This window comes from Pan paniscus, chromosome 1 (genome assembly GCF_029289425.2).
Source record: "Pan paniscus chromosome 1, NHGRI_mPanPan1-v2.0_pri, whole genome shotgun sequence".
In the NCBI taxonomy this organism is placed as follows: domain Eukaryota; kingdom Metazoa; phylum Chordata; class Mammalia; order Primates; family Hominidae; genus Pan; species Pan paniscus.
Window position 1 is genome coordinate 160,759,451 of NC_073249.2, and position 27,213 is coordinate 160,786,663.

General features: G+C 36.1%; 1 protein-coding gene and 1 pseudogene across 3 annotated transcripts in view; one reads left to right on the forward strand and one right to left on the reverse strand.

The window, feature by feature from the left end:
- The window catches only part of PDE4B (phosphodiesterase 4B), a 582,717-nt gene that overhangs the window by 270,610 nt on the left and 284,894 nt on the right, over positions 1–27,213 (reverse strand). The gene's annotated exons all lie outside the window — the stretch shown is intronic.
- Positions 8,862–8,983, forward strand: LOC112438243 (U4 spliceosomal RNA; annotated as a pseudogene).

Genomic DNA, 27,213 nt, shown 5'->3' on the forward strand with positions numbered 1-27,213 from the left:
TATCAAAAGTTTAAGACATATAATAGGAAGCAGGATAAGAAAAATAAATCTGAAGAAAGGAAAAGGACAAATATTGTAAAGTTCCAACTCTTTGGAGAAATACATTCAGCATCAGTTTTATTGCAGGTCCTTGAACTTCCTGAAGATACAGAGAGGGATGAAGCAATGTAAATAAATTTGCGTGAGGCAGGATTTCTCTTACCCCACAATGCTCAACAATAGCAACAACTCATTTCAACCTTTCGGTGAAGACTCATGGTGATTCTTTAGCAAAAGATGCCAATTCTAAATAAAATCAACAATTTAAAAACACATTTACAAAGCATTCCTACAACTCAGTTCTCCTAGGGAGAAAAAGTAATTCTACTTCAGTGCTAATAATGAGCTTTAATTGATCAGTTTTATTAAAAAATACTATTTTCATAAAGAACCATAGGATCCTTCCTTTTATATAATTAATTTCCTTAGAAGTAGACTGTGGTTTATTCTCTGGTATACATACCTGTAATGGGAAAATAATACTATTGTAACAATATTTAAGGCACAATAACTAAACTATTTGAAACCTTGGCATATTAGTAATTTGAATAGTAGGTTTCTGCTTTCTAGAACTGCCTGTTATTAATTTCCTGTCGTTGATAAAGTCCTGTACTGACTCAAGAAAGTGAGTCTCAGTCTTTTCAACTGGAAATTGAAGAAGTAGATCTAAAGGATCTTGCAGATCCCTTATATTTGTGTTTTTTTCTAATACAAAAGATATTTGCTTTCTGTATTAAATAAATATGAAAGTCTAATATAGAAAAAGAGATATATTTTGTACGCATTTTAGCAGAAGGTATCTGTTAGGATTTTAGAATAGCCCTGGGGATTTTTCTCATAAGTCCAAAATGTAAGATTAAAAGGCCTTAATGGCAACTTTTCAAAACATCAACATCTCTAAACGCAACAATACTGTTCACTTCACCAGCTATACTTACAGCAAAATGAATTTCAATATTTCCCATGTGCTGCTAGAATAATAAATTCTGATTTACAGAATTCAGTCTGTCTGGTACTAGTTACATTTTCATCACATTTCAAAATAAAGAATATTTAGGTATACACATCCATTCTCCCCGAAAACACGATGATGAAATTCCATATTTAAAGGAGAATATTTGTATGATGCAGAAATCTTCTTCTTAAAAACAAAAACCCAAAAAACTCTAAAAGATCTTAGATTATAGAGATATAGAACAATGGAATGGAATAGAGGCCTCAGAAATAGTACCACACATCTACAACCATCTGGTCTTTGGCAAACGTGACAAAAACAAGAAATGGGGAAAGGATTCCCTATTTAATAAATGGTGCTGGGAAAACTGGCTTGCCATATGTAGAAAGCTGAAACTGGATCCCTTTCTTACACCTTATACAAAAATTAATTCAAGATGGATTAAAGACTTAAATGTTAGACCTAAAAGCATAAAAACTCTAGAAGAAAACTTAGGCATTACCATTCAGGACATAGGCATGGGCAAGGACTTCATGACTAAAACACCAAAAACAATGGCAACAAAAGCCAAAATTGACAAATGGGATCTAATTAAACTAAAGAGCTTCTGCACAGCAAAAGAAACTACCAACAGAGTGAACAGGCAACCTACAGAATGGGAGAAAATTTTTGCAATCTACTCATCTGACAAAGGGCTAATATCCAGAATCTACAAAGAACTCAAACAAATTTACAAGAAAAAAACAAACCACCCCATCAAAAAGTGGGCGAAGGATATGAACAGACACTTCTCAAAAGAAGACATTTATGCAGCCAATAGACACATGAAAAAATGGTCATCATCACTGGCCATCAGAGAAATGCAAATCAAAACTACAGTGAGATACCATCTCACACCAGTTAGAATGGCGATCATTAAAAAGTCAGGAAACAACAGGTGCTGGAGAGGATGTAGAGAGATAGGAATGCTTTTACACAGTTTGTGGGACTGTAAACTAGTTCAACCATTGTGGAAGACAGTGTGGCGATTCCTCAAGGATCTAGAACTAGAAATACCATTTGACCCAGCCATCCCGTTACTGGGCATATACCCAAAGGATTATAAATCATGCTGCTATAAAGACACATGCACATGTATGTTTATTGTGGCACTATTCACAATAGCAAAGACTTGAAACCAACCCAAATGTCCAACAATGATAGACTGGATTAAGAAAATGTGGCACATATACACCATGGAATACTATGCAGCCATAAAAAAGGTTGAGTTTATGTCCTTTCTAGGAAGATGGATGAAGCTGGAAACCGTCATTCTCAGCAAACTATCGCAGGGACAAAAAAATCAAACACCGCATGTTCTCACTCATAGGTGGAAATTGAACAATGACAACACTTGGACACTGGAAGGGGAACATCACACACTGGGGCCTGTTGTGGGGTGGGGGGAGGATGGAGGGATAGCATTAGGAGATATGCCTAATGTAAATGACGAGTTAATGGGTGCAACACACCAACATGGCACATGTATACATATGCAACAAACCTGCACGTTGTGCACATGTACCCTAGAACTTAAAGTATAATAAAAAATAAAAATAAAAAAATTACTGGGTTCTATTCAAATTAACTATTAAAATACAAAGATAAAAACTCAAAAGCTTACAGTTTAGCATAGCCACAGATAATTAATAGTAAAGGCATTAGGCATCTTTATTCAGCAATAATGTTGCTTTGGGGATGTGCAGTTAACCTCCACACATAGAATACTCTCCTCACAACAACAGTGAAGCTGGAAAGTATTTTTCATGAGTTCAAACACAGCTGGCTACCAGTGGAAATTCTGGCAAGCTACAGACAATTCAGGCTAAACTTAAACATATCTATGATTAGATTAATCATAGAGGATTCACTTTTTAAATTCATTTATTGATTGATTAAGTGAATATTTATTAAGCATTTACATGTACTAGTCATTGTTCTAAGACTCATGGATACTGTTTGAACACATCAGCCCAAATCCCTATCCTCACAGAGCTTACTTTGAAATTAAGGTTAGAAGTGAAAGAAAAATTTGAACACAGGCTGGACACAGTGGCTCACACCTGTAATCCCAGCACTTTAGGAGGCCAAGGCGGGCTGATCACCTGAGGTCAGGAGCTCGAGACCAGCCTGGCCAACATGAGGAAACCCCATCTCTACTAAAAATACAAAAACTAGTCAGCGTGGTGGTGCGCACCTGTAGTCACAGTTACTTGGGAGGCTGAGGAAGGAGAATTGCTTGAACTCAGGAGGGGGAGACTGCAGTGAGCCGAGATCCCACCACAGAACTTCAGCCTGGGCAACAGAGCAAGACTCTGTCTCAAATGTACATATATATGTGTCTGTATATATACATATACACACAAACAGAGTAAGAGAATAAAATATAAACAGTTAATTGTATTTTAGGAAAAATGGCCAGGGAAGACTTCTTTGATGAAGTGATGTTAAAGGAAGGGCTTGAATTAAGTAAGAAACATGAGAGATTATCTGAGTATGGTGTCTTGCAGGAAGCGGCAGCATTTCAAGCAGAGAAAGCAATCTGTTCTGACTGAATCAATACAAAATCAAATTCATAAGTGATTGCTCCATGACAAGACCACATCTCTGTCAGTTTATTTTTTGGCGCCCACCTCAACATTTTATATATTGTAGGTGTCAATATGTGCTTGGGACTGAGATAAATGGACTTGTAATCCATTTCTTGCATATGTTCACTAGCTTAGTCTATTAGCAATTACTTCCGTTTTATCAGAGTTTACTGAATATCAACTATGTGTTTAGGATTGCCAAAATAGAAAAACAATTTTATTCACTCATTGTTTTAAAATGTAATTCTTCCATTAAAAATCAAAATGACATAAAGAAAAAGGAATTAGAACAATGAAGTTGAAATAAGAGTCAAAACTACCAAAAACACATTAAGTGGCATCCACTAATGTATTACTTCAATACATGCATGCATATGTTCACTGAAGCACTATTCACAATAGCAAATACATGGAATCAACCCAAATACCCATCAATGATAGGTTGGATAAAGAAAATGTGGTACATATACACCATGGAATACTATGCAGCCATACAAAAGAATGAGATCATGTCCTTTGTAGGAACATGGATGGAGCTGGAAGCCATTATCCTCAGCAAACTAACACAGGAACAGAAAATCAAGCACCGCATGTTCTCACTTATAAGTTGGAGCTGAACCGTGAGAACCCATGGACACGGGGGCGGGGGAACAACATACACTGGGGCCATACATAGGTGATGAGTTGATAGGTGCAGCAAACCACCATAGCACACGTTTACCTATGTAACAAACCTGCACATGCTGCACATGTATCCCAGAACTTAAAATGAAATGAAATTGTTTAAAAAAATTTTCAAGGTTTTCACCAAGCCAGGAACAAAGGATCTGAGAATTACATTTAGTAGTAGGAAGTGATGGAGATGTGTTATGGTAATTCAATTCTCACTGTATCTATATTTGTGTGTGCATGTGTTACCAGAAGGTGTGATGTTTTTGTATGGCCTTAGTGAAAGCTAAAAGCACAATAATGAAATATAGCTGAGCAAAGCCATTTATGGGAGAGTTAAAGAAAAGTACTCCAATTAAGTTGCTTTTTAATGCTCTAATTTGATTTAGAAATGAAACCTTACAAATTTAGCAACAGGTACGCTCATTATAGTCTTTAGACTTTCTTTCTTGAATGTTAAAGTGTTAATATTTCTAACTGGGTTTTACTTGGAACCTAGGGAGCAAAAATTTAAAACTAACCTCTTGAAGACCCATGCAGAGTGCTCATATTTTGAACTGTCAATGGAAAGGAAAAACTCAGGCTGCATATGTAACCTTTGCAGGCTTCAAAGATGATATTTTATTTCAAAGTTAAAATATCTAGCCTTATGCTTCCAGCCATGATGGAATAATGAAATAGAAAATCTATGAAATGATGGATCATGATTCCTGAGAAAAGGTAAAGAAGCAGGGTGAGTTCAATGAACGTCCAGTGTACAGCCTGAAAGCAGTTGCTAGGCTGCAGTGCAGAGATGGGGAACCCAGACAGAGACTGGCATTTGTTCTGAGTTAAGGTAGAGATCAGAGTTTATGGAAGGCCAAATGGCTAGAATTGCAAGAACAAGTACCAGAGATGAAGGAGCTGCACTGAGATAGAGCTCTGAGAATCTGCTGAGGCATCCCTTTGAGTCTGGCTGAAGACTGATATGCAATTGTGTGAGAGAAAACTACCCAATGCTGAAGAAAGAACCTGACTCTGAACAACTGTCAGAGCTTACATAGAGTTAGTCTTAATTCATGTTTCTACCAAGCAGTGTGTTTACATGGAGCATCCGCAAGAATCATTATATAGTTATCACCATAGTAGTAACCCTAGACTAATTGGTGCTCTGGGCCAATTCTAATAAAGGTTAAAAGTAAGCTTCAGAAGGATCAAACTGATTCAAAAAGTATCCCAATGGTGCCAGAACAAAATCTATCACCACTTTAAAAAATACAAAAAAAAAAAACCCAGCAGCAAACAATGTATTATCTAAAAAGTCCAATAATTAATAAAAAGATAGAAAAACGAGGACAATAAACAATAGAGAAATAAACAAATTAAAAGACTAAAAATAACAGATATAATAGAATTTGTATACAAGGATCTTTTTAAAAAAGTACTACAAATGTTTCATTTGTTCAAGAAGATAGAGAGAAAGAGTAATATAAAATAATGGAAGAAAAAAGTATAGGCTATAACCAAGAGCCAATTGGAAATTTAGAGAAGAAAATCTGCAATGAAAAATTACAATGCATTGTATTGCCATGATATTAAACACTGCAGAAAAAAAAGTAAATTTGAAGATGTAAAAATAGAAACTATCATATCCAGTGTTTATAAATAACTTCACCCTTTCAACTCAATTAGAAGACAAATAACATTTAAAAATGGGCAACAGATTTGATTGACACATTTCACCAAGGAAGAAATATGAATGGCAGGCAAATAAACACATACAAATATCTTCGACATCATTAGTTATAAAGGAAAACATAAATGAAAACCATCACAATGTGATACCAAAGACATCCACTTGAATGGCTAAAATTTAATAAGACTGACAATACAAAGCTGTTGAAAATGTGGAACAACTTAAACTCCCATACATTACTAGTGGAGATGTAAAGTATTATAACCACTCTGGAAAACAGTTTGGCAGTTTCTTCTAAAGTTGAATGTATACTTATTATGCCATCCAGTAATCCCCTTCTGATATATTTATCCAGTAGAAATGAAAACCTATGTCCATACAAAACTTGTACTCACATGTTCATGCCAGCTTCATTAAGAATCAAAAACTGGAAACAACCCAAATGTCCATTAGCTGAGAAGTACATAAACAAATTATGGAATATCCATGATAAATACCACTCAACAATAAAGGAACAAACAGCTGATTCATAAAAACATGGATGACTCTCAGAAGCATTATGCTGACCAGATATGAAAAACTACACACTATTTGATGTTCTAAAAAAGGCAAAACTATAGTGACAGAGGGAATAACAGTGATCACCAAGAGTTCAGGTGCAGGAAGGAGATTGTTTAGAAAGTGGCAAGGAATAAGTTTTTAGAAGTGGTCACAATGTTCTATGAAAACATTGCCCAATAGAAATATAGTGCCAGTCACATATGTAATTTGAATATTTTACTAGCTATATTTAAAAGTAAAAAAGTAAGATTAATTTAAATATACTTACTTGATATATAAAAATATGGTCAATATATAATCAACATAAATTATTAATGAGATACTTAAATTTTATACTAAGCCTTTGAAATGCAGTATATATATATATAATTTTTTTTTTACTTATACCGCATTTAATTAGGACTAGCCCCATTTCAAGTGATCAGTAGCCACAAGTGGCAGCCATTTTGGACAAAGTAGTCTATGTCATAATTGTGGTGGTTGTTATGCAACTGTATGCATTTGTCGAAACTCATAGAATTGTACATTTAAAGTTGATACTGTTTATTGCATGTAAATGATCTCTCAACAAAGCAGTTTCAGTGAAAAAACCCAAGAACAGAAAGTTAAAAACTGCATGTTCTCACTCATATGAGGAAGCTAAAAATGTTGATCTTATAGAAGTGAAAAATAGAACAGAGGATACTAGAGGCTAGGAAGGGTAAGGAAAAGGGTATATGCACAGATTTTTTAAAGGATACAAAATTATAGCTAGATAGGGGAAATAAGTCAAAGTGTTCTATAGCACTGTAGGATGACTATAGTCAACAATAATATACAGTTTCAAATAGCTAGAAGGAGAATATTGGATGTTCCTAACACAAAGCAATGATAAGTTAGGAGGATAATGGATATACTGATTATCCTGATCTCATCAATACACATTATATGTATTGAAATATCATTATGTAGCCCATAAACATTTACAATAGCATGTATTGATTAAAAGTATAAAATAAAATATTTAAAAATTTAAGAAGCAGTTAAAGTAGTTGATTTGTGGGTTAACATAAAAGACCTTTTCTCCCACACTTGAAGGTGAAGCTCGAGGATACAGAAGAAACACAAAAACAATCAAACAAGAAACAAATCCCTGTGAGATGATTGTTATGATCTAATTGGGAAAGCAAGAGTGATACATATGATATTACATAGCAATCCATGACATCATATATCATAGAGAACTAGCATGGTTCACACTAGGAGTTCAGCAAATTGGCTATGGCTATTAATATCACAGATTCTGAGTTGGAATAACAACAGACATACAGAGAAATTGGCAGGTTATTTTTCTGTGAATCTTGTCACTACTTAGTACTTTTTTAGTTCAAGGCAAGAAATATAATAATCAGGGAACCTGATTTGTATCCCAGGTATTCCACTATTAGCTATGTGACACAGTTCCTTTGACCTTAGTGTCCTCTCCAGAATTACAGTAATTGCGCCATATGTCAATTGCCTCATACATACTCAATGCTATGTTAGACACAATACATCATTTATTTCTCTCTACAATGTAATTTGGCAGGTATGACTACCCAAATTTTATAGATAAGCAAACTGAGACTTAAATAAGTTATTTGCTCAAGATTGCAAGCTGTAATAGCAAGTATATAATTGAATTTTAAAAAAGACTCTTCTAGTTCAAAAAGTCCATGTACACTCTACTGAATAATATTACCTCTCAAAGTGGAGTTTAAACTAGATGTTCACCAAGATGAATGATGCTTGTAGCACAGAATAGTAATTAAGAACTCAAATTCTAAGGGCATACAGGTCAAGGCTGAAATTCCACCTTTGCTTTCCAAAGGTGTGATCTTGGAAATTTTACTTAACCAGTCAGTCTCAGTTTCTTCCAACTGTCTAGTATGCAATGGTTAAATGCAAAGACTTTAGAGTCAGACTGCACGGGTTCATTGCTTAATAGTTGTATTACCTTGGGAAAATTACTTAACCCCTATATTCCTCAGTTTCCCCCATTTAAAAACAGAGGCATAATATTTATGTCTGCAAAGGTTATGAGGACAAAATATGCTAATATGAGTCAAGCATTTAGAATGCCAGCTGGCCCTATAAATGTTAGCTACTATTATGGTGCTTTAGATGAATTCAGATATCACTTTAAGTTCTAATGTTCCATGATTCTGGAATTAATAAAATACTGTGCAAACAACAGAGAACCATCTTTACTATGAAATTAACCCAGTTTGTGTCTTTGCCTTAAACAATTCTAAAGTGATTCTCAAAGTTCGTAAGCCAAGAGAGTGGCTTTTAGTTTTTAAAGGACTAAATCAGCTTTGCACAGTAGCGATATCATAGCCAATGAGGTTTATCTGAGGCGCAGTCATTGCTAATTGAAAACTTTAAAGGACTAAATCTTAATGCAGAAAAGAAGTTGATTTTAACACAATTGTTCATATTAAATGAGGCTAGATTTGGATTTATATAGTTTTAGCTGCATAGCTCCTTGACTAAATGGTAGATCTTTGAGTCTCTTCTGTTATACAAGGATTGTAAACTCAGTTTATTAGCTTGAAAAATCATTAATCACTAAGTTTTCAGAAAATCTGAAGCGCAGTCATTTCTCCAACCTACCAAGCATGCTGTATGTCTCAGTATTTGAGATTTCTCCTCACTCTGCCTTGAATTGTCTTCCTCCATTTATCACTCCTTAGCTTCTTTCTGGTCTCTAGTCAGATTTCACTGCCTCAGGGAGGCCTTACTTGATCACTTTTTAATGCTCTCATCCATTTCTCTTCATATTATTTCTTGCTGCCTGACTATGATTTATAATTTATTAGATTATGTGTTTTTGTCTATTTCCCATGATATCAAGGACTTTGTTCAGTGGAATATCCACAACACCTAAAACTGTGCCTGGCATATAGGAGAAGTTCAATAAAAAATTGATTGAATGAATGAAAGAACATCAAGGGCCCAAATGATTTCTGGGTCCCTTCTACTTTTCCACATTTGCCTTAATGATATGAGCGGCATAAGTTGTGTTATGCTTTTTTTCCCCTCATCTCAATGCAGAATTGAATACATCAAATACCAAATGCATCACTTTCAAAATGATTGCTAAGCATGTGATTTTAAAGATAACTTAATAAAGTTTCTTGGATAAATAAATACATAAATAAGTGGTTCTATTTAAATAAAGTTAAAGAAGGCATTTGCTTCAACTAAGTTAGGCTTAGTATAGCTTATTGGTTAGAAGCCTCAGGAAAGCAAGATTGGGATAAATATCTTCCTCTCTCATTGGCTGTGGTCAGCTATGACATACGGTCCATATTGATATCAAGACTCTGACCCAAGTTACTGCACAGAAGAGTGGAAATATAATGTATTACACTGAAAAAAAAGCACAATTTTAGAACTCAAGAAAGTCCTAGATTTTAATCCCAGCCTCACTGGTATCATGTCATCCAGGGTATGCTTTTTACACTTTCTATTTCTCAGTTTCTTAATATAAAAAGGGAGAAAGCAATACCCACCTCATCATGTGGTTTTTAGAATTAAATGAAATAATGTATATACAAATACATAATAAAATCATCTTAAATAAGTGCTATTTTCTCCACCCCACCCCATTATCATGCTTTTTGCCTGCTCTGAGCCTTAGGCCTTCAATCTTCCTGCCTGGATAATTGACACTGCTGCTGGACTTCAGCTTCTCCTTGGTTTGACCCCTAGTCCACGAGCACAGTCTGTCCGAATGCCCTATTCATGCCACAAACCCTGTCCTACTGGGGCTCAACTATTTCAGTAACTTCAGAATTAAACTTTCACCCTCAGATCAAAGTCTTAGGTGATTTTTAAAATACATTTAATACTACAAAGGTTAAATTGTAACTATGAACCACATTTCCGAACTTTTTCTAGATTGTTTCTGCTAAATGCTCAACATGGCCTATAGGAATCCTTTTGAAACCCTCTGAAATCTCCTCTTATTCTAGGTTCATTCCCACTAACAGAAATGAGAACTCCAGGTCTCTCTGCTTCTTTGGGCTCCTCTAAAGTCTTTGCACATGCTTATCCTTTTGTCTCTGCTGTTCCCCACTCACACCCAACTTTCTCCCAGTTATGCTTACCTAGGCCTTCATCTCTCAGCTTAAATGCTACTTCCTTTGAGAAGCTATCCCTGGACACTCTACCCCCAGATCAGAAGAGGTTTCTTTGTTAAACTCATGGCTTAATCTATCTTGTGTTTACAGTATCTTGTCTTTACAGTATTTGTACTTTTGTTTGTATTATCATTTAGCTAATTTATAATTCCTAAACATTTTGAATTTTCAAGCTTCTTGAGGCTGTAATCATATTTAATTTTGTTCTCAGTTGTACTCTGAGCACTTGGCACAGAACCTGGTACCTAATAGGTCCATAATAAATATTTAATTAATAAATGAATAGTATGCAGAGGAATATATATGGTAAGTCCTCACGGATAGATTCTTGAAAAGTGTGACTTTAAGGGAAACAAGGTACTGTATATACTGTATGCTGTAAGAACTGAACTCTTGCTTGTATCAATTAAACTATGGTAAAATTAGTTCTACTATCCAGTATGTCAGTTCACTTAAAGTCACAGTTTCCAAGAACCTACCAACAACAAGTGAGGACTTACTGTACTCTAACTCAAAAATTTCTGATGTATTAATTATGTTTTTCTCCTTTTCTAAGTGTGCATTACTTTAATCTGGGGATCCTCATATTAAATTCTGATTTCCACTGGAAAAACCAAAGGAGTTGTTGAGCCCTGGTCATTCATTAATCCAATATTTTATATTTATCACAAGCCGCCTTGTATGATAGGCACTGAAAATGCAAGGATGAATAGCCGATGTTGCACAAATTTTACTCTTAATTGTGTAAATTTATATTTCTTCTTTGGTTGACATATTATGGATATTAGATATATCACCAAAGATTACAGTTACCCAGTATAATTTGTCTTTGTGAATATAGAAGGAAAAAACAATTAAGTACATAAAAGTAGATAATGTTGGTCATGCTGGCACGGAAAATTTACTTCTCAGTATACATTAATAGTTATTTAATGGCCTCCACCAAAAACCCTTGATACTGCCATACAAACCTCATAATATACTTTATTAGTAAAAAACAGGCAGTATTATTGGTTCCTACTCTTGAGCAACTACAACTCTGCTATTTTAATAAATGACCTCTCATGTAATTTTTTTAACTGTCTAATTTTCATCTGCTGGATATGACTAAGTATGTGGCAGTCAATTAGAAGAGATGGAAAAAGGATCCTGATTTCAGAAATCAAATTAAGATCAGGCATATAACAAAAACAATGAAAGAAATCAAATAACCATGTGATTTTACTTTGCAATTGCTACATAATTATTTATTAGTGTCATTAACATTCACGAAGATAAATTTCTCCATTTTAAACAGAGACACTCAGTGAGCAGTAACTTGATTTTTTTGGGAATTTCATTCTTTAGGAGGGCTTTCTTCTGTGTTTTTGTGAAGTTGCCCATAAGAGTTATGTCATTACATATAACCAAGGAAACCACAGGAAACTTGGTTGCTAGGAAACCCCTGAATTGTCTTGATGAAGATCACCGCAGTAGGCTTGGCTTGAATAGAACAGATGCTAGGAAAATAAAATTACGAAGTTACGGTCACTTTTTTTTAAACCTAGGATGTCTCGTTAATTGGCAGTTAAATCTTTTCACCTAAAGAAACTAGAAAAACTGTTTGTCATGTCTGAAAGGCCATCACATAGGTGGAACAGGGGCCACAACAGGGTGCTGTCAAGGGCACTGTGATAGTGTGTGAGACTCCACTCCAATGAACACATTTTTTCTTTTCCCAATTAATTTGGCTACCTAGGGAAAGGGGTGTGGTGACAGCTACTGTCATCTCAACTGAAGGATAGATTTTAAAGAAAACGCACTTGTAATTAAACATTTTCAGACCTATGACTTTCAACATTCTCTAGTTCCCTTCATACAGCGTAAAAGAAGTCCTTGCCGCTTTCTCAAAAATGTTAAGATGTTTTTAAATTATGAGTAATGTCAGTGTCTATATACATACATACACATATATATACATACATATATATGCATACACATATATGTATATATGTATACATACATATACATATACACACACACATATCTACATATACTTATATACAGATACAGATACAGATACACATACACATATATATACATACATATATACATACATACACACACACACACACATATATATATATATGTATATAATTTTGTCATCTAAGACCTCAGGGAGTTTGTAACTATTTGTTCCTCTGAGTAATTTGACTATGATAACACTTATAAGAACAAAGGAATGTCCCAAAATTGGTCAAGCTGCTGAACCATCCAACATAAGTCTTCTCTTAAGAGTATGAGGTGATAGGCCACCCAAAGTTCCCCTCAAAAATATCATATTTATGTTCCTATGACCTGTCCTGCCCTCGATGGTACATTATTGATGTATTTATAAATCTATCTAAACCTATTTAGAATCTAAGTATATTTCCAGCTGTATCACCCCTGGAAGAAATAAGCTTTATAGCTTTATAGCTCGTCCATCATAAGAAGTGATACTTCCTTTTATACCAAGCCTACCTCTGAAGGTAATCCTTTCTTTCTACTATTCTACAAATACATTTGCCTTATTAATACTCTTGTCTTTGTACAGTTTTGTTATCTGTATATTAGCTAAGGTCACTCTCTCCTGAAATTCCTATCTCTTCCATGATACCAACCAACTTTTGTTTTTCAAAATGAAATTATGAGATGTAATTCCTATCATCCCTTCTTCTTTTTCCTAAGAGTTGAGTTTGTCATCTACATAGATCAAGGGTATAGGAGATATTTTTCCATAAGTAGATTTTGAATTTTAGTTTATATACAAATAGATAAAATCTTGTGTGACCAATGAAGCATTTTAAATAAGGTGGATAGTATAAGCAGGCAATCAGATCATTATAGAAAAATAACTCTATAATAGCATAATGACAGAAGTTTTGGTGTAGAATTATCCTGTGAGCAAAGATAATGGCTCAGAAATGATTTGAGTACTTCATAATACACAGAAGAATCAGCTGTTTGAGACAAAAAGCCAACATACCACAAAACAAATAGTTTACAAATGTTTAAGAAGTTTACAAATGTTTAAGAAGTTGATGTGATTATATCTTATGCAGTCGTAGCAAGGTGACTGGCTAAGCAACTCTTTTATAGGATACCTATGGAAAAAAAACCTCTGTATCCTCAGAAACAAGATGGGGAGTTTGGGGCCATTGCAAGGTGAATTAATTTTACAACTTTATCTAAAGACAGCCATTAATAAATGTGAAAAGATCTATATCAGCATGACCACTCAGTCCTGTCCTTGGCCATATCTTGCTTTCATTATTTTTATTTTTAACAATTTCTCAGATAAACATGGAGAAAACATTTTCAAGAAATCTGAACACAACACAAATCTGAGAGCGATAGCCACCATAAGGTATTGCAAAATCAAAACACTAAAATTGGGTAACTATCTAAAATGATGGATGCAGACTTTAATAGCGGCTATGTAGGGGATGGCTATTGTTTACAAGGTACTTTGTATACCTTGTCTCTAATTCTCACAGAGTTTTGGCAAATTCAGTATAATTATTTCCAAAAATGAAGAAACTGGAGCTCTAAGAAGTTGTGTAACTTTTTTACAGTTAGTCAGTTAGTGACAGAGCCAGGACTTGAGTCCATGTCTAGTTACCTCTTTACCAACCAGACTGGCTAGCTTATGCTTTCATAACAACAATGTCAATCTCAGTGGCTTAGTGCAGTACATTTTATTTCTCATTCTCACTACGTGTCTAATGTGGGTCATATGGAGAACTCTGCTCAATACAGTCACTTCGGAACCCTTGTTGGTAGGGCTTCTATCTCCAAGGCTGCAGACGCAGAAAAAAGAGATGTGATGAATCACAAACTAACTCTTAAAGTTTCTACCTAGAAATGACATGATCTGTCTACTCACATTTCAAGAGCTAAAAGCTAGTCACGTAGCTAAATCTTACTTGGAGATGGGGGAAGAGGAGGGATATAATGGCATTGTGTCCGGGAGAAGAGAAAAAAAGCCCCAATGACTACCAGGCTCTGAAGCCCAAGTTCTGACCAATTCTTTGTTGAATATTCAATAGTATTGACATTGAAAAAAGATAAATTAACAGGCTTCTACTTCACTTAGTCTAAAAAGGTGCAAAAATACAAGTATAGCATAGGGTAGATCTGACACAGTAGCAAAAAATGTAAAAATATTTAAGAATTATTAGAGTAGAATCTGTAAATGAGACATCTATGTAATGCAGCTGTACGAATAGGTTATATTAATAGCATTGTGAATTCATGATTCAGGCAGACCAATAATTAGTCCCCATGCTCCCAAATCCATGTCTCCTGTCTAGACTTTCCTCCTGAGCCCCAGGCTTCTTTATCTGACTAAATACTAAACATCTCCCGTTGGATACTCAGAGGTTCTTGGATCTCATCATCCTAAAACTGACTTACTAACTTCCTGTCCTTAAAAAATAAATAAATAGCCCTCTTCTCACAGATGCCTTGTCTGAGTTGACATAGCACCAGCCAATTCCCTAAGTTAGAATCTTCAGATTCACTGTGTCCTCCCCACCCCTCTTCTCTGCTTCAAACAGGCAACCACCAAGTTCATTTAACCTTTACTTAGCAATGTTCTTCCAACCCAACAACCTCAGCTCAAGCTGTGGTTCCTCAGCTAGTCTCAGAATTATTGCCGTAAACTTTTTTTTTATTATTTATTTTTATTATTATTATACTTTAAGTTTTAGGGTACATGTGCACAATGTGCAGGTTAGTTACACATGTATACATGTGCCATGCTGGTGCGCTGCACCCACTAACTCGTCATCTAGCATTAGGTATATCTCCCAATGCTATCCCTCCCCCCTCCCCCCACCCCACAACAGTCCCCAGAGTGTGATGTTCCCCTTCCTGTGTCCATGTGTTCTCATTGTTTAATTCCCACCTATGAGTGAGAATATGCGGTGTTTGGTTTTTTGTTCTTGCGATAGTTTACTGAGAATGATGACTTCCAATTTCATCCATGTCCCTACAAAGGACATGAACTCATCATTTTTTATGGCTGCATAGTATTCCATGGTGTATATGTGCCACATTTTCTTAATCCAGTCTATCATTGTTGGACACCATAAAAACCCTAGAAGAAAACCTAGGCATTACCATTCAGGACATAGGCATGGTCAAGGACTTCATGTCTAAAACACCAAAAGCAATGGCAACAAAAGCCAAAGTTGACAAATGGGATCTAATTAAATTAAAGAGCTTCTGCACAGCAAAAGAAACTACCATCAGAGTGAACAGGCAATCTACAAAATGGGAGAAAATTTTCGCAACCTACTCATCTGACAAAGGGCTAATATCCAGAATCTACAATGAACTCAAACAAATTTAGAAGAAAAAAACAAACAACCCCATCAAAAAATGGGTGAAGGATATTGCCGTAAACTCTTAACTGACTTCCCTGCCACTAGTCTGGACTGTTCCAGATCATTTTGCATACTTCTGCCAGAGTAATCTTTGTAAGATGCTTTTAAAAATACTGGCCTACTTGCCATTGACTGCCCTTTCAATACCCATAGGAGAAAGACCAAGCCCAACTGTACAGAACATAAGGAACTTCACAATTTTGATCCTACCTTTCTGGCTTTATCTTTTGCCATATGTGAATATAAAGAACAGGTACAGACTTATCCACTAGTCTCTGAACATGCCAAGCACTCTGTTCTTCCATAACTCCATGCCCTTGTACATGCAGGTCTCTCTCCCAGGCATAAGCACCTTTCTCTTCAAAGTCTGGTGAATTTCCACTCAGTCCTTTAAGACCTAACTGAAATATCACTCTTCTCAATTAAACTTCTCTCTTTAAACACCTCTATTATTATCTTTGTCACACTATATTGGTGTTATTTCTTTACAAGTCTACCTCCTCTACTCAACTACACACTGTGGTAGGAATTAATTGTCCTAGAACTTAATATGAGCCCTAAAGTTTTGAAAGATTTAGGATAAATATGAGCTGGAGAATGAAATGCTAATTGGAAGGAACTAATGGTGGAGTTTGCAAAAATCAACATTGGGTTAAGGTTCGCAGAAACAAAGAGTCAAATGTGAAAATTCCACTGGCATAATAGAAAATTAATTTATACAAAGTAAAATGTGGTTATTAACAGAAATTATAAGTAAAATGTTATTTACTTAATCATAATGGGAACACTCATTCAAATTCCCTAATGATTATGACATAAAATAAGAGAGTGTGGGCTATCAGAAATGTAAAGAATAGTTGTGAAAGCAAATCATAGTAAATTCCCAGCCCTGGCCAGGTGGCTCCAAAACTCAGCTGACCCTTTACTCTACTCCACCTATCATCTCCTTTATGAAAATCTCAGGTAGAAAAGATACAAAATATTAACACCACACCTGACTGCGTGCTCTTCGAGGAATTTTAAATTAGCACGAAGGAAAGTGCTTCCCTTGAGAGCTATTCTGGCATCTTACACTCACATATTGCAATTGGTATATGAGGCCAAAGCAACATGCTTTTAATAAAACATGCTATAAACATGGGATGGGGTGTTTTTCATTACCCTGGTGATAATTCCACTTTTTTCCCATCGGAGTGGAGAGACATTGAACCCCACTGAGCTGATAAAATAGGCTCCATGAATCCCTATAGCGAGAACAGAATTAGCAGTGGGATTGCATAGGTTTCCTATCACAAAAGCCTGGGTAGCATTTTATTATTGAAGTTATCTGATTGCTTTGGTTCAAACTTTTTCCCCAATTCTTTTCTTTCTCCATTTTAAATCACAACAAACAAATGAAACAATAACACAACAAGCAGCAGCGTGGGATGAGCTCATCATCAAAGACAGGTGCGCAAACTTGCAGTCAAAACATCTATTTTTTGACAAGGCAAAGCTTGTCATGATTCCCCATAACCTGTCAAGACCAAGGGAAATATGTACTGCATGCCCTGGATCTTCGTGCTGGTGCAGTTATAATGTATTCAGAACCAGGGAAACATTCTAGTCAGAGTACCCAGCCACTCGGTTTCTTACAGCAACCTATCATTTTGTTTTCATCGGCTGTCAAGTTATTATTTCCCTAGCTGCATGTAGGGCCCTCTAGATCTCCCTTCTCCCAAAATAAAACTTCTCAGGTGCTCTGAGAGCTGCTTCCCATGAAGGTAAACGCAGGGTGTGCTGCTAGCTCATATTAAAACTTCCCCATTCATTAAATGTGCACCTTCTCTCATTATTAAGAAGACATTTAAATTTTCCTGTCTGCACTTCTGTCATAAAAATTCCATTTTTAACTCAATGACTTGTTCCAAGCCATTTCATCATTCAATGCTTTATGAAAAATTTGATGGTGTCTATTCCTCTAAGTCCCACTAAAATTGCTCTGTGTCCAATGTTAGCTTCAAGTCAGCCTAAGAACAGATACTTATATCTCAAACCTGTAGGTTCATCCACTTACTCCCTAATTCAATGGTTCTCAAATTTTAGTCTACATCAGAAGCACTTGGGGAGGTTGTTAAACACGCAGCTGCCTGCAAAGACATTGACTCAGGAGGTCCTGGGTAGGGCACAGGGATGTGCATGCTGACAAGCATCCCCAGGCGATTCCGTTCTACACACTGGGGACCACTGCTGAGCCAATGAGAACAGAGCCTGGCATAGGTATATTTCCAGCCCCATCCTTACAAATCGTGATACTTGGTGCATCCTAACTGAGTGAACCAGCACATCCCTAAGTTCATCAAGCTAATCCCACATCCCCCACCATCCCTGCCCTAACTCTATGCATGTGACTGGCTGTTCACTTTGGTTTCTTGATCAGTACCTCTGTTTCCAACCAAAACAAGAACTATGCCTGTAACTTCAGCCCAATGCTTGGGACTCTGCCTTGTTCCCAGCAGAGAGAATCCCTTCCACTGTAGTGCTAGCCACAGTCTAAATTTCTACCAAAACCTAGACAGATCACCAAGTAGAATGAAGATACTATCACATACCTGAAAAAAGACTAAAAGCAGGCCAGACCTACCATATCTGATCCTCACTTCCACACCTGAGCTTCCAGACCCCTAGAGCATTGATTTGGAACAGCACCTACTTTGAGGGTTGATCCCTCAGCCCTTCTACTGGATGAGTTTCTTGGGGTCTAAACCAGAGTTTGCTCTGGTCCCCACCTGAGGAATTGTTCTTAATGTATTTCACTTTGTTGCTATGATGTCATTGGCCAGACTGAGGGTCATTATAAGAAAGATTCCTAAGAAGCTCTTTATTGTTAATACTGTAATAATGTTTGCAAGGGTGTTCACGACTTTACTCAATTTCCTCTTAATGAGAACGCATGGGGAGAAATTTCTGTCTGGTCTTGATACCAAATATAGATTTACTGCTTATGAGTGATTGATTTGCGTTTTATCTTCTGAACAATACATTTTGTAAGAGAGAAGGCTCCTGTTTTTTCACCTTTGACTGATAGGAAACAGGACCTACCTCCAGCATTATATTGTATGTTTTAAGTCACATTCCCAGCAACTTTGTCCCCACTTTTATTTTTCTATTTTCTTTCACCCCAACATGTACTCTCTTGTTATATTTTCTATCTCTCTTGTAAGAGGTATAATTTTTTAAATTGAATTAAGGCTTACCCCTTCTGTACTGACCACATGGACCCAAGAAAATAAGATAACTCAATGGCTGAGGATGACAAATAATCCTATCAACAAGCGTGTATTATGTATACACTTCAGGCTGAGAAAAACTGCCACTCATCTGAGAGATTATGACATAACATGGAGTGTTCATGCTTAATATACCTACAATGTAGCTGAGGAAAGAAGACTGGCACATACAGAATAATACCATATGATACAAGTGTAAAGGTTAGGAACAAGGTGATATTGATGGTTAGCATTTCAGGAGTTTAACAATGAAGGAAATTAGTGAAGGGAGAGTTACAGATTTTCCAAAGAGTTAGTGATTTTCCAAAACAGATAGAACTTAAACCAGCACTTAGGTTATGGAGATAATTTAAGGTTTTTGTATTGATAGAATGAGGAGAAAAACATTCTGGGTCAAATGAGCGGCATGGAATGGAGGAGGTACAGTGAAAAGAAGGAGGAATTTGAGATGAAACAGACATGGATTTGGATCCTGGATTTCTGAACCTCTCAGAATACTTTTCCTCATTTGTAAATCAGGATAATAAGGTCTATGAAGAATCTTGGTTTTATAAAAATTAAAGATAAACTGTGGAAAACAGCGAGTACAATACCTAGCACCCCTTAAGCACTCAAAGGTTAGTCATTTCTATGAAAATAGTGATAAGTCTGGAGGTAGGATTGAGTGTCCCTGGCATGCAGTTTTCATGCTCACTAGAATGCCTGCTATACTGTCAGGAGAAGTGGAAAAAATGATTATATAGTGAGGCTGGGGACTGATGGTGGGTGGTCTTATAAGTTAGCAGAGAGCTTCAGACTTGACAGAGGAGGCACAAGCCAGCTATTTAAAGTTACTGAACAGGGCAGTGACATGATGAAAGCAGTGTTTAAAGAAGATTAATGTGGCCACGCAGGCAGAGAATGAAGGAGAAAATACTATAGGCATGGACACTAACTAGAAGGCTGTTGTGGTAATAGGCACAAAGCAACAACAAACTGCAGGATGAGGGAGGTGGCAGAAGACTGCAAAGGAGAGACTTTGAAATACTTTGAAGAAAATATTTCTTTCTTTGGAGAGGATTTTGTGATTGGCTATGGAGGAGGGATGAATGAGTCAAAGGTCAAGCCTAATCATAGTAATTGTCCTACCCATTGCCTCCTGCTTGTCTTTATCTCCCACTAGATTCTGAACTCATACAGAAAAAACACCATTTCTGTCTTGTTCACAGATGCCTAGCATAGTATTTCAAACCTAGATGATACTCATAATGTTTTTAAGCAAATTTCATCAATGAATAATGAATTAAATTTTGTTCTTGGAAAACAAATCAAATGGATAAATATATATTATTAATGACTACCACAAATATTTATTTATTGAGCCTTTCTACTGAGCGCTTTATAAGCACTGTATATATATATTATTTCAATCCTATCAAAATTCCTATACAGTAGATACTATTACTATCTCCATTTAAAACTGACAAAATGAGGCACAACACATTGAGCCAATTTACCCAAGGATACTTAACTAGAAAATGACAGAGCCAAGATTCAAACCCATGTCTTCTGATGCCAGAGCCTATATACTTACTCAAGGAAATGGGAATGGGCCTTGGAAAAAGAGAAAGTCCTGTCAAAAGAGAAACAGAAGTAATGGAAACCAGATAACTTTTTTATACCTTGTACTTCATAAGAATTTAATCTTCATATCGATTCCACAGGTAGGTATTCACTTAGGTTTAAAATGCTCTCCTACTGTGGATAAGCAAGGAGCCCAGAGAGAACAAAGGAGGCTCCTTGTTCTCAGCCAATAGAGGACAGTAGATGTGAAAAGCAAAATAAGCATAAAAGTCAATAGTAAAAGAAGACTGCAAAGTAGCACCTGATGAAGTATGCAATGAGGACCAGGTTAATCAATGCTGGGATTTGGGGAATGGGAGTGAATGCTATCATATTCCTTTGTTTTAATGCTCCTCTGATTTTATTTTCTTACTTCTTTCTGCATATGCCCTTCCAATTCTCCTTTTGTATTATAAGACTGTATAAAATATATTAGTCCATCTAAAGAGTATTTCACTAAAAGCTTCCTTTCCAGGAATCTGATGACATGTTAGACTAGATGACTTGTGAAATGAGTACATGCTATTTTAATGGGCAAAGTGGTGTTTTTGCAAATCCAGAGTATTCATAGCTACACACACACACACACACACACACACACACACAGAGAGAGAGAGAGAGAGAGAGTTTTACTTTTCACTCCCGTGTAGAATGTTTTATAGTAAAGATGGGCTTTTATATATACACCTGTCGTGCAGAGCAAACTGTTACAACACTGACCAAATCTCTCCAGTACTACCACTATAGCCTGGACACTTTCTACTAGTTCACATTGCTACCAGGGTTCCTGATAAAACATGAAATTTCCTTTAGAATCATCAACAATATAGAATTGAATTGCTAATTCCATACATAGAATTTTCTTTATTTATTATATACACTTTATTCTACTTGAGAAATTAGTACAGATAGATGTTATTAGAATATATATTTCAATGAGATTTTTTAAACATTACTTCAAAGAGACTTACTTTCAGTAAATTTCTTTTATAAGGTGAATTTTGTTGAAATTCTATGTGGAAAGTGTAGACCTCAGAACGTTTGGGACATGGAATATCATCTATGTAAGATTCTCAGACACAGGCTGGTGGGACTTAACATTCAAGTGAAGAGGACCTAGCACTGAAGTTTTTGAATGAAATGGAGAACGTTGATAACAGAAGAGACATATGCAGTAGGTGAATTAATCTCAATTGATGCCAATGTTAGACGCCTTATCTCTTATGACTAAACAGCAATTTTTATGGGGGAAAAGGAAGAAATAGAGACTAAAATTGAATTTCCTCACATGGAGCAAAAGACCATGGAGAAAGCTCTGTAAAAGATGCAATAGCCGTGAGTAAGTCAGACCACAAAAAATGGAAGAATGTTTTAGAAGTTCTGGACTAAGGACCAAATGGAAGATGGGAGATCTCTTTCTCATTTATACAACATGTTCTCACTTACAAGTGGGAGCTAAATATTGGATACACATGGACATAGAGATGGGAACAGCAGACACTGGAGCCTACTAGTTGTGGAGAGAGGGATAGGAGCAAGGGCTGAAAAACTACCTATTGGGTACTGTGCTCAAAACCAGGATGATGGTTCAGTCATACCCCAAACCGCAGCGTTATATAATATACCTCTGTGACAATCCTGCACATGGACCCACAATTCTAAAATAAAAGTTAACAAAGAAGAAAAGAAAAATACATTTAATATTTCAAAATAAAAATCTCCAACACTCTAATAAGCGATAAGAAGGCCAGAGTGTACCTGTAACACATGGTGACACCTTGATGTTGCCTCTAAGATGGGGCTCCTCAGCACCTGGGGACACACTGGCGAAGACATGCTTTTCCCACTTTGTTTTCTATAGACTTCCTATCATTTTTATTATAAACTCAGGCTATTTCTGCAATAACATCCAAACAGTAAAACCTTTGCTAATGTTTTCAATAATTATGTTTTGAATTTTACTCATGTAATGAAGTCTCTTCTTTTCCCTTTTTTCCCCAATACTACAATTCAAGTTATAAAGCAGTATCTTTTCGCTTGGTAAAAAGATAACAATATTCTTAGACTGACTGGTTTTGTCAACGCATCTTATTTGCTCAGTTTTCAACAACTTACATTACAGGCATGTTCTATTGGTAGTGTCATGGTGATTTGTGGAATTTGGTTGGTAACACTTTGACACAATTTTTTCTGTATGAACTGGAATAACTTTCTCACTTGGGAACGGAAAATGCCATGGCACAAAACCACAGAAATGTCAGTCTGGTCAATAGCTCCCATTATTCTCAGAGATGTGCCAATGAAATGAAATCCTAAAGAATAATTTTTAAAATATTGGTATTCTCAGCCTCTCTTACAGAGTTAGAGACCTAGGGTTTTTCAGGATATGTAGAAATATCTGAGGACAGAACAGGCTTTTGTTGGGATGAAATAATTGCTCAAATTTGAAATTAATAAACGTTAAAAACAGCAGGCCATTTAAACTGTCCAACAAGTATTAAAATTATTTTCATTAAAGCTTGTTAGTATATATTTATATGTGTATTTTTATTTCTTTGAGGAAGATCTTCTACCTCATAATTGGAAAGACTACTTCACAATTTAACAAATTGTATTTTCATAGAGTTCTCACATACTTCATTTTAATACTTTCATTCTCAGTTCTGTCTCATTGCTCTTAATAGCACTTTGTTGCATTACACAAAATATTTTTTCCTCCTTGACATTTAGTATCTTCAAATAATATCAAAGAGCCATTAGCTCTCCCTTTAGTCCCCACTCCATCAAGCTGTGCTAATTAGCTCCTTTAATCTTTTCTCTAAATAACTCTTTCTATTCTCTAATCAGCTTGTGGTGAATTCTCTGAAGTTTCTTTAATTTGCTGGAATTTGGTGAGTGGCATTACATGGCGTTACAGATGTACTACAAAAACGATGTGCTACTACTCTGCAGAATATCTGCTGGGAACTTAAAGCACCGGCAGGTTCATGTGGCATATTTCACATGTAACCTGTAGGCTGCCAGATATACAAAATGACAGAGATAAAGGGTCCGAATCCTCAAGCTCCCTCAAGTCACCAAATAGGGCACCAGTGTAACTGTGACCCAATCAGCAGGAGTTTTAACTATAAATAGTTATATTTTAACTAGAAATACCTGTCCACTCCCCAGGGTCCACTGAAAATAAAAAAGCATTAAATGAAATTGAGAGAGACCAAGAGACAGAGAGAGAGAGAGAGAGAAAGAAGCAGGGAGAGACAGAAACCGAGACAGTGAGAGAGTGTGTTCAGAGCATACATTTTCATTTTTAATTCTGTTTTAAGAGAATCAATATACACTATAAGAGAAAGATGTGCAGGCTGTCTGGTGGCAAAATCCGTCCCATTTTTTATCATCAGGGTTTATTCATTATATCTACACGTATTTCCTGAATAAATAAGGGAATTGATGAGTGGATTGTGGGGGTTAGATTGGGTCTCTTTCTCTCCTTTATGCTCATCCATCCAAAACTCTAAGTGGCCCACACTTGAAGAGAACAGGAGTGTTCTTTGATGAAGGTGATAAAGTGGTTCTTCCCACCTGCTAGAACCTCTCACGTATTATGCGCTTTTCATATGAGGTTTTGTGCTAGGCTGTGATGCAGAAAAAAATGAAAAGACAAGATCTAAGATCTATGAACAGATTTAAAGTACAATTTATGATAGTGATAATGAGGAAGCTGTCACGATTTTTAAAAGATGAATTGCCCAGTAAACACTAGAACAGGTTGGAGAAGGGAGAAATAACCAATTTTGTCTCGATTCTAGAGATTAAGCACATGCTACATAGGTGGAGAAAAGGGGAAAGTGCATATAAGGAGATGGGCTGCACAACATGGTGATTAAAGAAAGAGGCTTTAGGCCGGGCTTGGTGGGTCACACCTGTAATCTCAGCACTTTGGGAGGCCGAGGTGGGCAGATTGCCTGAGGTCAGGAGTTCGAGACCAGTCTGGCCAACATGGTGAAACCCCGTATCTACTAAAAATACAAAAAAAAATAATAATAATTAGCCAGGCGTGGTGGCATGTGCCTGTAGTCCCAGCTACTTGGAAGGCTGAGGCAGGGAAATTGCTTGAACCATGGAGGTGGAGGTTGCAGTGAGCTGAGATTACACCACTGCACTCCAGCCTGGGTAGCAGAGCAAGACTCCATCTTGAAAAAAGAAAGAAAGAAAGAAAGAGGCTTTAAGCGAGGTAGAAAGCAGTCTCAATTTCAATTCTGTAGTTTACTAGCCATGCAACCTTAAAAAATGGACTCAATATCTCTACTAAATTTTCTCTTTGGTAAAATGGATATAATACAAAGAACCAACTGTTCTCAGGGCTTACTATGTGCCAAGCAAAATATAAATGCTTTACATGAATTAACTCATTTAATTCTCACAAAATCCACGAACTGGCACCATTGCGAGAAATAATTTTTACAAATTGCTTAGAACAGTACAGAGGATGTGATAATCATTTGAAGAGGTTGGGTATGATTATTATTACATCATTTTCACCATCTGAAGATATGAAAAATAAAGTACATAGAGTTATGTTATTTGACCAAATCACACAAACAAAAATTGGTAAAGGCAAGATTTGAATCAGGAAGTCTATTTATTTCTAGAGACTGAGAACCCAAGTTCTTCACAGTGTGGCCTTTAATAATAAATTAATATCTCTCAGAGTACCTGGCACTGTCCCAAACACACAGAAAGCCTTAAATATTAGTGAGTATTCTTACTATTGCAGGGCAGACCAGAATTATAGTCAGGGCAGGATACCATTCATTCATTCACTTAACCAAAATTTACAGAATATCTACATATCCTAGGCACTGGACTCAGTTCTGAGGTCATAAATGTAAGTAAAACGTGGTTCATGCCCACAAGGAACTTTCAACATATAAAGGAAATCAAGTTCATAAATAAATAACCAAAGTACTCTGAGAAGTGTGCTATTGGAATAATGGCAATAAAATTACACCTACCTCACTGAATTGTCATGAGAATTAAATTAAGTTGACACGTGTTAAATGTTTACACTAGTGCCAGAACACAGTATTTAGCATAAATGCATTAGCTATTATTGATTTTATTGTATTGTAATCATCTGAGTGGTGGTATGCTCATAAAGAAAAAGCAATCAGACCTAGAAGAATGAAACTGAACGCCACTAATCATCATATATAAATATTAACTCAAGATGGATTAAAGACTTAAATGTTAGATCTCAAACTACAAAGATCCTAAAAGAAAACCTAGGAAATACCCTTCTCGATATTGGCCTTGGCAAAGAATTTACGCTAAGTCCTCAAAATCAAATCCAGCAAAAACAAAAATTAACAAGTAAGACCTAATTAAACTAAAGAGTTTCTGCCACCAAGAGAAACTACCAAGGGAGTCAACAGACAACTTACAGAATAAGGGAAAGTATCTGCAAACTATGCAACTGACAAGGGCCAAACATCCAGAATCTATAAAAAAATTTAAACAAATTAACATGTGAAAAACAAGTAACCCCATTAAAAAGTAGGCAAAGAACATGAACGGACACTTCTCAAGGAAGAAATACAAGTATCCAACAAACATATGAAGAAATGCTCATCATCACTAATCATCAGAGATGTGCAAATCAAAACCACAATGAGATACCATTTCACACTGCTCAGAATGGTCTTTGTTAAAAAGTCTAAAAGCAACAGATGCTGGCAAGGCTGCAGAGAAAGGGGAACTCATACACAGATGGTGGGGATGTACCAAGCCACTGTGTAGATCCGTTTGGAGAGTTCCCAAAGAACTAAAAGTTGAACTACCATTAAATCCAGCAATTCCTTAACTGAGTATATACCCAAAGGAAAATAAACTGTTCTACCAAAAAGGCACGTGCACTCATATGTTCATCACTGCATTATTCACAAAGACACTGAATCAACCCAGGTGCCCATCCACTCTGGATTATATAAAGAAAATGTGCTACATATAACGATGGAAAATTATGCAGCCATCAAAAAGAAATCATGTGCTTTGCAGCAACGTAGATGCAGCTGGAGGCCATTTTTTTCTAAGCAAACTAATGCAGAAATGGAAAACCAAATACTACATGTTCTCACTTACAAGTGGGAGCTAAACATCAAGTACACATGGACATAAAGGTGAGAACAACAGACACTGGGAAATATAAGAAGAGCAGGCGGGCAAGGGCTGAAAAACTA